The sequence below is a fragment of the Amyelois transitella genome, chromosome 7 (genome assembly GCF_032362555.1).
Source record: "Amyelois transitella isolate CPQ chromosome 7, ilAmyTran1.1, whole genome shotgun sequence".
Classification (NCBI taxonomy): domain Eukaryota; kingdom Metazoa; phylum Arthropoda; class Insecta; order Lepidoptera; family Pyralidae; genus Amyelois; species Amyelois transitella.
The window spans coordinates 5,294,092-5,307,358 of record NC_083510.1 but is presented as its reverse complement, the minus strand read 5'-3'; positions in this window follow the sequence as shown (position 1 = coordinate 5,307,358).

Below are 13,267 nucleotides of genomic sequence, written 5' to 3'. Positions count from 1 at the left end.
ACTAACTAGTAATGCCCCACAAAGGCTTACGAATCACTAGTTATGACATATTCTCGACTGCATAGTTACTTATTGGATTCAAAGCTCGGGATTCGATTAAGATAATGTAAGTAATAATGGTATCTGCTGAATTCCAGCATCTAGGTTTACAACACGGCGCTACTAAGCGCAACCATTTTGCTTTATGCCGACATTTGTTGAAAGACAAGCCAAAATAGGTTATTGACAGACAAATTGTAGAACCAAATTGCCTATAGCAAATACACCTATTATATATCTAATACTTTGTCTTTTAACTAAAAAAGACAAGGTACCTATTATATAATAGGTTTACTATAATAGGTATTCATAGCCTTATCTTTATTTTAATGCAAAGAAAGAAAGAGTCCCATGGATAAAAAAGCCAATAATAATAATATAGAAGGGACTTGAGTATGCTTCCGTGTGATCCTTATTTTGAGCTGTGGAGTCGAGATGGAGCAATTTTCACTAAGAGGCCATTCCGCCATGGGATTCTGCTTAGCGTCTCACTTTGTTTATCTTCTTATTTACACTTCCGGTTCCCGCAATATTGGGGAAATCACATGGCATTTGCTTTTCTTATTTTATTGCTCAAGCAAAATTAAATTACGCATTATCGTCAGTTAATTAAGTATTCTACGATATGTCCAAAATCGAGAATTTGAAAACTATTTGGCTTTGAATGTATTTTGCCCTGTTAAAGTCTGAATTTTTTAGAGAGCTCTTTGTGTATTAAATTGACATGCAAGTGAAATAAATACAATGTGTCGATTTTGAACGAAATTCGTGAAATGAAATATGTTGAATTAATTTAATATTTGCAACATCAAAAGTGTATGAATTGTATAATTGAGTTCTCACAGGTAAAATAGTTATTTCTATAATATTTGTCAAGTCAAAGCAAGTCAGGTCCTGGGTTTGAAATATAGCTATTAAAACCAAGGCACGTATTTTTCTATAGTAACAAAGACGCTGCCAGAATGCTGCCTGCCAGAACTTAACTGTTCTCACAACTACTGAAATGTAATGGCTGAACACCACCTAGTAAAATAAAGTAGCTGAAGTAAAGTGGCTTGTATAAAAAATTGTCTTCGAATCTTTTTCTGAAGATCTGTTTATTCATTTGTTAGGAATCCTGTATAAAGTTGATTGGCTTACTAGTTTAATTATTGCAACCACGTTTCTTCCCAGGGGGAGGCAGAGACAACACTGTTAACTAATAATGCGCATAGCTCATCTAACGTGCTGTATTTCAAGAAATGTATTTTATAGTGTCTGTATTAGAAAATTTTATTCGTGTCGTATTTTGGCAATTGTATTATTGTTTACGAAGTAAGTTGTAAAATTCAAAGATGGTTGCTTATGTAGTATAATCATCTGTAATCAGTATTCAGCGAGCTGAATAATCCCTTCCGATTACCATAATCACGACGTCTGAGCCACTTCGACGCAAGAACAATCTTTTTTAATTCTAAAATAGTCTGAGTTTAACGAATAGTATACGAGTATACCATACATAAATTTACGCCTGTTTTTCGACGGGGTAGGCAGAGACTAAATCTTTCGACGATCTCAGCATACCCCTTCGCCAGGACGTCAGATGCTGTTTTTTAGAATTTTGCCACACACAAGACTTACACATATAATAACATGTACTCGTATAGTACGAGATATATGAACATATATATACTTACTTCCATTAACTATTACTTGAGCAATAGAAAAGCAGCCAGGTATTATGAAATTATTATTTATTTCCTAACAACAAAAGGGATTCTGTGATAAAACAATACAATACCATCCCTAATTGGCTGGGCAGACGAGATGGGGGTGACAAATGGCAGAGAAACGAGGTTAAATAGGTATGATGACTGGGGCAAAGACACATGAGGGGCATACGTTATTGTATTACCCTTGTGTGGACGACGCTTAATTTTAACAGTGATAGTTATTTTGCTTCATTTTGGTTAAATATAATATCATTAAGCCATACAGCTGAACAAAGCCTTTTAGTTTTGTCGAGATCGTTGGATCTGTCTTCCGTCTAAAGGACAAAATCGTTGATAATATATATGTATGTTACCAGATCGTATAGTTTTGTGTTTAGATAAATACAAATATTAAATTTCAAACTGTTATGAATATAAAGACATGGAAAAGAAAAATTGAAACAATATGAGGGTTTTGAAGGCGGAAAGTAATTAAATAACGTATATTTTTCTGCCACAGGAAATTCTACCCATGTTTTGCGAGCGCAGAGAGTACGGTTACGAACGTACACCTGTAATTGGAATATTTTTGTGAATTCATTTCCCTTTGCTGTTGACAATTTGGATAAGTATCTCTACTCTTTTTGATTATACATGTTAAAGTGATATATATTTTTTATTCACCCTCACGGAAAAGACAGAGACGATAGTGACTTTTATATTTTATCACTTCATTTTGTTCAGGTCATCAGTAAAATACTGCATAAAAGAAAACGTGGATATAGTATTTCTTATTGACGAATGATGATATTAATATCTTAATGAGATTGATAGATATTAATTTAGTTTTATGCTTAATCAATCTTTATGCCTGCTAACAAGTGATGTTACTATTAAATGTTTCTATTATTGGTTAATTAGACGAACTACATGGTAACAGCAAAATCCTAGTAGGTACTAAATATTGATCAAAACGAAAGCAAAAACAAAAAAATGTTCGCGAGTTATTATCTCTTAGCAGTGATGAATGACACCGGAAAAATCCTTTGCAGAGTAATAACCCAATGTCCGACAATGATTAAACGCCATATTTTTGTTTCCAATGGTAATGAGAACATAAAATGTTTTTTAGCTTCATACAAATTGCCTTAATTTGCCAACGCTTTAGAAGAAATGTAATTTCTATTTTTACCGAGTACGAAAGAGCCGTGAGCGTAATGAATTTAGCAATGAGCAACAAGTATAAGTGAACTACAGAGCCGAGTTTTGGTGAGGTGCGAATACATTTGCATAAATACGTATAAAGCTCGTCTTTATCTTTAACGGAGAAGGCAGAGCCACCAGTCTCGAAAAGATTGAAAGGTACGTTTGGTTGTGTGGCTTAATGAAGGAGTTAAGATTGATATCGTCGAATAAAATCTATGTAGGTAAACAATGTAGCAAATCTGCAATTTTGTCTTCGAACAAAATTGAAGAAAACTCTTGAAATATGGCTGTGAAATTTTCAAGTTTGATTCCCTGAAGAGTATTATTTAGAGAAGGAAAATTGCTCGTGCGATGTCTTTTATCAATCCACCTTTTGATTAAAACTTGCTGTAGGTATCTACAAGTAATTTTACTATATGTACAATGTTATCGTCATTTTATTTATTAGCTGTAATTTCGTAACAATTAAAGCCTGTCAAGTTTCCAATTGAAAATGAAGCTACGGTTTTTACTTAAAAATATATTTAAATCGTATTTGAATATTTTATATAAAAATAGGTATTTACGTATGCTTGTTTTTATAATTCTCATTAATTATCTTTACTTCTTTACCCCCTTTCCTATAGAGGTACGTACTCCACCAGTTCTTCAAAACTGCTCTATAACATTTATTCAAAATTCACTTGAAACATTGCACTCACAACTTCACGCTTCTAAGTGAACAAAGTCATCTCCGCACGTCGAGTAACATCACTACTCCTGCGATTTATTGTAATGGTGACACATAAACTTTTACGTTACTTTTATTCCCTCTCTATCGAACGTACGCTTTGTACTGTGGTGAATTATAAGAATGAGCTGTGGACTTTTCCAGATTTGAAAATGGAATAGAATTGGCAAAGTTTGAAGATTAAGTTCTTTTTTATATTTTGATTTGTTTCGTTTTGCTTTTAGTATTGTCAGTTTAGAAATTGCTTGTTTATATTCGCTGTAATGTTTGAAGTTTACTGTACATAACAGGATATGTTTTGAAGTGCAGTCTAAAATATATAGAGACACATTCTATTAAAGCAAATACACGTACTTCATACATGATTTTTAAACAGTAATCATAGACTTCACTACGGCTTACGATTGAAATGCTAGTATCTATTTGATAACATCGCTTTTAATATTCATGGAAGTAACATGATTTGCAGAGAACCGCTAGTAAACGGATTCCCACTTCATCGGGATACAACACAATTCTCTACTTATCGGCTCGAACTCTATACAATAGTCCGTGTTTGTACCAATGTTCCTTGTTTTCGATACAATGTACTACATGCTTTCACAAGTTGCATGTGTAGGGTTAATTCCTTCTGTTTCGACATTCAATGTGCTATACAATGGGAAATCTAATTAAGTTATGTGTATGAATGTATATTTAAAATAATAAGGAATAAGACGTCATTATATTATCTTCTTCCTCCTGGCTTTAGTCCTCTGGCTCTAATTGCATCTTTACCAGTCTGGAAAAGAGCCCATGACTTTGAATATGGATCTTGGATTGGGTGAGTCAGGTTCATAGGAAGCGACTCGCATCTGAACTCCACAACTTTTACAGGTAAACCTAACCCGTATTCGTTCGAATGGGTTAGGTTTGTCACCATCAGTCCATTTGTCAACATCCAGTTGTCTGAATATGCAGGTTACTTCACGATATTTTTCCTCACCGTAAGAGCATCAATTAGTATTTTAACTACATAACATCCAAAAGCGTCATTGGTACATGGCCTAGGTGGTATTCAAACCTGTGCCTCTCTGTGCATTATGCATTTTAACCGGCCACCTTACCGATTCGACCGCCGATACTCTTATTTTATATTATAATCTTTCGAGGAAGGACATCCAAAATTTCAGCTGTAAGGTTTATTGATGGGATTAAGATTCAAATACATAGTGACAGGTTGCTAATAGAAGAATCCCAGATTTTTTTTTTACCTTAGGGATTGATTTCTACAATCTGCAAATCTGGAAAGAGAAGCAGCTGGCACACACTATGTTTTTTTCTCTGCCAGACCAGCATGGAAGCTTACACTACTTAGTGAAACGTGCACCTTTAAGCCCTTTAGTCGCCTTTTAAAGAAATGGATTAGTCCAAACTAAGGTACCGGGAAATACACGGCATTGAATTGTATAATCATTTTTAATAAAACATTAATGTAGGTATTTTGACTGCTCTGAACTTCCAGTTCATGCTGAAGAGTTCCTTGTGTCAATATTAAAATAACATTATATAACATTGTCAAAAGTTTATGTTCATTTCTAACTCATACATTTCGCGCTCTTAGTAACGTACGATATTTCATCTCGAAGCATTTAAGTTTTAGAGCAAAAGCCACAGGAATTTCAAATAGGATTACTTTGAAGTTGTGGATAGGAATGACTAGAGGTAGTACTACTAGAAGTACGATATTTGAAAATAAAGATTATTTTTATACAGTAGGTACTAAATAATCACGTGTCTCTCTTTCAAAGGGGAAGGCAGAGACTATAGCTATTTTTACTATCTTTTTCCTTTATCCACTGTCATCAATCACTAAGTAAATGCGTTTGGTTAAAGTACTTTTGACTTATTAAAAAGGTTTATAATTATGTAGGTAAGTATTCGCCAAACAGATTGCAAAAAACTTTTATCACAATCTAGCATGAGTAAGGTTGCCATTCAATGGTTGCGGGGGTCGAAGAAAGTCGCATAGTTTATTAACCAATCCTGGATCAGGCACATCCTGGGCTTCTCTTTAGTAGACTAGAATAGAATAACCTTTATTGCACAAATATTAAAACATAAAAACGAATTCTATACTTAAGCTAAGAAAATGTACAATAGACGGCCTTATTGCATTATGCAATCTCTTCCAAGGAACTACAAAACATTAACGTCACTATGAATAAAGTCAGGAGGAAGCAGTTTGACTCCGGTTACCAGTTCTGAGCTATTGCCAAGAACCCATTGAAACCCTCCTTATATTTAATTCTTCACTTTAACAGTTATGTATACCCCAAAACAGATTGTAAAAAATTCGATGGAATATAGCGACAGCTTGTACCGATTAATAGCTTTCCAACAAGATGAAACCGTTAGATTATAAGAAAAAATGATGCACGAGATAAGATAAAGTTTTGGATGTAAGGCATCTAGGAAAAAATAACCCACAATAGATGTTTTTACGGCTCGGCGCCGAGCTTCGGGACAATGCGATGGAGGAGATTGATCGGGTTCAACGCTAAGGAAAGCCATCACAACATTGACATCCAAAGTACAGTTAGTGAAAAAAGATATCGCATCCAAGAATAAATTCGATTGGGACATACATACACCTAATGTAAAGAACGAAAGTCAAACAGACTCGCTTAGACGTCGTCTCAACGAGCTGGTCTTACTCGTACTGCAAGTATGACTTTAAAAATTATTGTTTGTGGTGTAAATAGTCAAACTTACTGAGTTGTATGAAATGTACTAAGAGTACATACAGATTTTGTAGAAGATTGGATAAACACATATTCACGTCTTAATTTCTTACGGTGTAGACAGAGCTAACAGTCTTATAAAGACTGAGAGGCCACATTCAGCTGTGTCGGATTGGGATTCAAAAGTAGTATGTAGGTAAAAACAATATATTATAGTTAGTAAATTGAACAGCTTGCAATTCGAGTCTTCACAAAAATTTAGGTAAATTATCGTTTATTTGTTTTATGTGAAATTATATTCGCCGTTTGTGGTATACCAAAAGCGTATAAATATCTGTTAGGTCAACAATTTCCGCGGGGACTATGCGAAAGATTAGATTGATTAGGTTCAACGAGGAACCGCCTGGCTGCTAACAGTGATGGATTGTTGGCGATTTATTATTCTTAAAGTAATTGTTGTTCAAAAACTTTTTATATTTATTATATTTCGATATAACTTTTTACTTGTGAAAATGAACCATTTTCAACTTTTCAACTATTATTGATTTGCTTTGCTTTATAATTTACTTACTAATAATGTCAAAATCCTTATCGAAATTGTTGAGACAATACTAATTGTGAAGCTCTATTTTGTAGACAATTCCGCAAAGAAAATTTCAATGAATTCATGTTTTTGTGTACCTACTAATCTTTTTTAAAGTTATTTCCTTGTTTGTTTCATTAACCATCAACAAGGGTGAAACAACAAAGATTCATTTAACCAAGTTATGTTAAAAATCCTTGGGCTATGAATTTTGTTTCGAATGGGCAGAAAGCAGAGATTCGGTAAAATGTCGAACGTTTCCAATCAATTGAGGATCATCCAACCGAGACCTCTGCTTACTGGTTGCCCCTCACATGTGCACGGTTAAGGGGTATGATATATTGCCTACCACAGCGGTCATACCCGGATTTATGAGATGAAGAACAACAATATTAATTACAAACGTGATATTTTTTGTAACTATAGAAATAGTGCCTTGTGGTTCTCAGCTTTATCTCTTTCCCATATATACATAAAGACATTTCATTACTATACCTTACGGTGGACAGAGACAAGGATTAAAAGGCAATGTTCAGCGGCATGGCTTAATGATGGAATTGAAATTCAAATAGTGACAGGTTGCTAGCTCATCGCCTACAAAATGAATCCCAAGTAATTGTAATATGAATTGCTAATATATACAATGCTTGCAATCCACGAAGCGGTGACTATCATCGATATATGCCTTTGTTGTAACCGCTAATTCATCAATTAAATTACGGAATTTAGGCAAACAAGACAACTTTGGCGTATCTGCTGTTTACAAAGTTTCATGAGGAAACTGTTCAAATTTCCTCTGTTATATAATTTGACGCAAATAACGGCTAGTTACGTAACTTGTCCCTATTGATTGAGTTAATCGAGCAAGATATTGGACGATTTTCAAAAAAAGTAGCAAATTTACACCTGTGTTTGTTAAAAATTATCAAGGTGTAAGAATATTCTCCTTCCATTTACATTATGAGCAAAATGCAAAGAATGTTATTTTTGAACAGATTGAAATTTCGGAAAATACTTTCAAAGGCTTACACAACGCCGCTCCTTCATAAATTCAATGTGATGAAAACAATTTCTCTTGCCAATCCCTGTTGATAAGAAGATTTTTGGAGTGTGATTTAAACGCTCATAGTCTTTACTGCTGTTTGCATGATATTTGAGTAATGTCTTAAGTTAGTGAAGAAAAATGTCGCCGTTTAAAAGGCGACTAAGGGATGGGCTTATAAACTTGGGATTCTTCTTTAAGGCGATGTGACTATTTGAATTTCAATTTCATCATTAAGCCATTCTAGCTTAACGTGGCCTTTCAGTCTTTTCGAGACTGTTGGCTCTGTCTACCCCGCAAGGGATATAGACGTGATTATATGTATTGTTGTTAGACTCCTATTTTGAAATTACGTAACAACGGTAATAGTTAAAAAATTAAAAAGTTTATTTAAATAATTGTTTAAAATCATTTAACTACAACCTACAACGAACAATTTTCAATCGGCGGCTGACGTCTGCAGAATCATATAAATTATGTGTATACATAATCTTTTCTCGGAAGAGGCGTGAATTTCGGATGCCTCCTGAATTTTTGAACGTGCCAACAAAATGTCGGTCTTTAACATAACAATTTTAACTTTTTTTTTTTTAGGTAAATCTAAGAAACTCGTATAAACGTTTGATGGCAATTCTTGGCTTTTCATGAATTTGGAAATAATAACTATACATTGGTTCAGACAATTTCATGGGTATTCTTTTTGTTTCCGGTTTAGATATACTTACCACGTATTGAAGTTCGTATTAAGCATATTAAAAGTAGTATGTAATACACTTACGTATAATAGATGTACATGAAGCTATATACATTCAGTCAGAAAAGTATCGGGAATGGATTATTTATTTATGGTTCCAAATTCAAATTTTTGTTTTTTTTGTTGTTGTTAGATTGGCACAACTGTTTTCCATTTTGGCGCGGAGTTTGAGTTGTATCTGTTATTTACATTAAATACAGTGCTATTTTTAGTTATATCATATCTAGTGTGTATTGCTAATTTCATAATGGATAAAAACATCGAACAAAGAGTTTGTCTTAAATTTTGCATTTCCAATGGAATATCGTGTTCGGAGTCACTGAAAATGTTACAGAAGGCTTACGGTGAATCGACTTTATCAAAAACTCGTGCTTATGAGTGGTACAAAGCGTTCAAAAGCGGTCGAGATGTGATGGAAGATTTGCCTCGCTCTGGTAGGCCATCAACGTCTGCAACTGAAGTTAACATCGCAAAAGTGAAGGAAATAGTGACTGAAAATCCTCATTCAACTTTGAGAGAGATAGCCACCGAACTTTCTGTATCTCACGAGACGATCCGTACCATTTTAACTAATAATTTGGGTATGAAACATGTTGCCGCTCGGCTAGTCCCAAAAGACCTGAATTTTTTTCAAAAACTCAATCGCATGAGAGTCGCTGAGGACATGCTAGAACGAGTCAATTCCGACCCAACATTCATGAAACGCATTGTTGCTGGTGACGAGACGTGGGTTTACGAGTTTGACATGCAAACTAGTCAACAAGCTTCGGAGTGGCGCCTTCCAACTGAACCGAAACCGAAAAAACCACGCCAAAGTCGTTCAAAAGTCAAAGTCATGTTGACTGTTTTCTTTGACTATCGCGGTGTTGTGCACTCGGAATTCTTGCCGGAAGGTCAAACGGTAAATAAGGAATATTATTTGAGTGTTATGCGGCGTTTAAGAGAGCAAATCCGACGAAAAAGGCCAGATTTGTGGAAAGAAAATTCTTGGATTTTGCACCATGATAATGCACCTTCGCACAAGGCCATCATTGTGAACGAATTTTTAACCAAAAACTCAACAAATACCATCGAGCAACCACCATATTCACCAGATATGGCTCCAGCTGACTTTTTCTTTTTCCTAAACTCAAATTACCACTTCGTGGCACCCGTTTTCAATCGGTAGAAGACATTAAAGAGAATTCGCGGCGAGAACTGACCTCAATTCCGGAAACAGCGTTTAAAAAATGTTTTGATTATTCGTTGGCGTAAGTGTATCGTTTCTAAAGGAGCATATTTTGAAGGTGATAAAATAAATTTGGATGAATAACAAACAGTTTGTGTATTATTGATCTTTTCCTGCTACTTTCTTGACAGAGTAGTATTAGTACTTAAAAGATCTAATCTTAGTAAATATAAAAAAAATTACTTGAGTTTATGAAAGAGCAACGAAAAACAGAATATCAATCAAGCAAGAAAAATATAAATGCTATCAATGTTTAGAAAGTAAACTAATGTCCTGTGATAAACTGATCGAGCCTGGTTTAAATCCAGTCCTCACTTGATGTTAGTACTCTAACACATGAGTAACGAAATAAAACGTATCTTATAAAGAGTCATTTCATTGACGTCGAAAGAGGTTGTTTGAGATGACATTCAATTTTGTCGTCAGAATACAAATTGTGCTCTTGTAACGTAATGACATGCCGTTACTAGTAAGTGATTTGAAAAGATTTTCGATTTGTTTAGTGTTATATTTTTAATAATGTCCATAAATTCTTGTCAGGCAATAACAACATTGGCGTTTTTTTTCGCAACTTGATATTATTAGTTTGAGGTAGGGCAATATACATATATCTCTATTTTGTCTCTCAAACTACGAGCAAAACAATAGAAAATGTTTTTTTTATCTTGCAATTTTCGTTTAAAGTTGCAAATTTCATGCATATATTCCGTCTTTGACCCATTACTTTCACCCAGAAAGTTATCACATCTATTTTAACATTCTATACATCCCATTGAACGTATCCTGTCAAAGAGAATGGCTAGCAGAAAGATGAACTAGTGACGTCCCCTATAACGACAGCGATTTATTTGATGTATACTGTTTTTGTAGAAACAACCCCAGTGGGACTAAAGGGATTTTGTACAACACGTTTCATTATAGGTACCTACTTGTAGTGAAAGGATCTTATTGATTGCTTTGTTTTACTGTTGTTGTTATACTGAACTCGATCAACTTCATATAGTTAATTTACTTTCTTACAAACAAACATCACGCTTCTTTCTGGAAAGGGTAGATACATCTTTTCAAAAAAATAAACCTCAGATTCAAAAGTCAATAATTTTGTTATTTTGCTGCAAAGCATAAAATACCCGTAATAATCACTGATCTAAGATGAATGAATGAAATGTGAAAAACTGTATGAATAAAAATCATTGAAAATCAAATATGAATAATTGCATTCGCGCTAAGCTAATTTTATTGAAAACGGAAATGTATCTCTGTTATTTTGAGCTGTCAATTAAATTTTAATCACAATGAAATTAAATTATTAATTGAGGTGGTCGACAGGTCTGTGAGTGGATAAACGATAGTCTTTTAATGGACTTCTAAATTAATGATATTTTTTAATTTATTGTTGGTTAGTTTATTATTGAAAAGAAGTTATTTTATTTAGCTTTTGAATGCCTTCGTTAAAAAGGGTAGGTATATATTAAAGACGTCATTATCTTCGTCATTTTATATAGTATTTAAAGTCGTTTATTATTGTGACCCAAAATATTTTAAGTTATCAATGAACTTCTATGTTTTTAATGAAATTCCAACAGCTTTCATCACAAAATTTGTTCCCAGCTTAATTTATCTTTCCCCAACGGGACTAAGATTGGGAATTGCATCGTGTAAAAACATACTCAATTTTCTTCGGGAACTAAAGAGCACCTCGGGGATTTCTATTAAGTTTGTTGAGCTGAACCAGCATGTACGACCACAGAGTAGAGAAAATATAGAGCTTAGGCCTCGTAAAAATCAGAATTTTTGGTTTGTAATGTATTACAGTAATCAATTCATTCTTGATGTATTCTTAAAAAAATATGCCTTTTTTATTTTATAATTTTAGTTGTCGAATGCATTATCTAATTCCATTAAAGTAATAATGAAAAAAGGGAAACGTGTGCATGCTAGCTTTATTTAGTTTATTTAAAGGCTCTTAAAATTAGATTATTTTTTCAGGCAATGAGCTGGCATCCTGTCACCAAGTACATGAATATCAAATCTAGGGATTATTAGCTCTGCCTCACGCGTAAGGAATAAATACGTGACATGAGTAGGGGTGTATGTTTACCATTTTGATAAGCTAATCAAGATCGCAATGATAAGTAATCACCTTAAAGGTTGCCCATACTATTAGAGACACTTGTTAACGCTGGTTGCCCACGATTAATTCCATTTAATGTAAGGGCCCATACTACGCTCGCCTAATTACTGTAAGTGGTAGATCTCACCCAACTTATTACGCAACTATCCAAAAAGTGGGTAATGCTTTCAGGTTTCTTGATTCATTACAATGTGCTTCAGTTTTAAGTTAACACATTTCCAATGATTAGGAGAGTTGTTATTTAAAGTGTGATTTATATTGAATTTTCTGGTTAGTTATATTTTTCAATAGTTAAGTACCGAAATAAATTAGCCCAAACCTATAGTGTATTTATGTACTTTTAGAAGGTACTAAAATAAAGGACAACATAAAGACGTATCAAGTTGTTTATCTTTATTTCAGTACCCTGAGAAATTGAGTTGGTCTGTATACTTAATTTGATGATGTCATACAGAACAAAAAATATTTCTCTGTTTTCGTATAACGTTGTTCTCTAAGATGTGCAGCCGAAAATAAAAGCCTTTAAAATTATAAATATGAGAAGGGTCAAGGTTTCAACCCCAGTAATTGCAGTTGAGACCAGTGTAATCATTCGCCATTATTTTGCATATTATTTTCAGCACTTTTTTTTTTGTTTATGGAGGTTGTATAATCTCAATTGGGAACCGTCCTTTAAATAACAACAAGAAACATTCGGACGTATTTTGTTAAGTACATTCACAAACTCATTTGGCTCAACGATACCTACATAATTGTTTTATTCCTTAAAATGTTATGAAAAGAAAACTACAAATCTAATATTATTGTTATAAATATCTGCTTTCATTTACTATAATTAAAATCTGGTGAATCTTTCAAGAAGTATTTAATTTTTTTCAATCTAAACGTATTCGTACGTTCGTAAGATGGGTACCATTGTGGTAAATCCGATTTTGCCGGACAACGGTCGATCGGAACCCTTTTCTGTGAAGACTTGATAGGGGTCTACAATTCATTCTGTGGGAAGCCTTAATATACTCTTAGGCCAACAGTCATTAATCATTAAATAATCATGAAGATGTTGAAGGAAGAATTATAAAGTGCGTTTAATGGCGTAAAAATATTGTACAGTACAAGCTATTTGAAAATTGAGTTTGG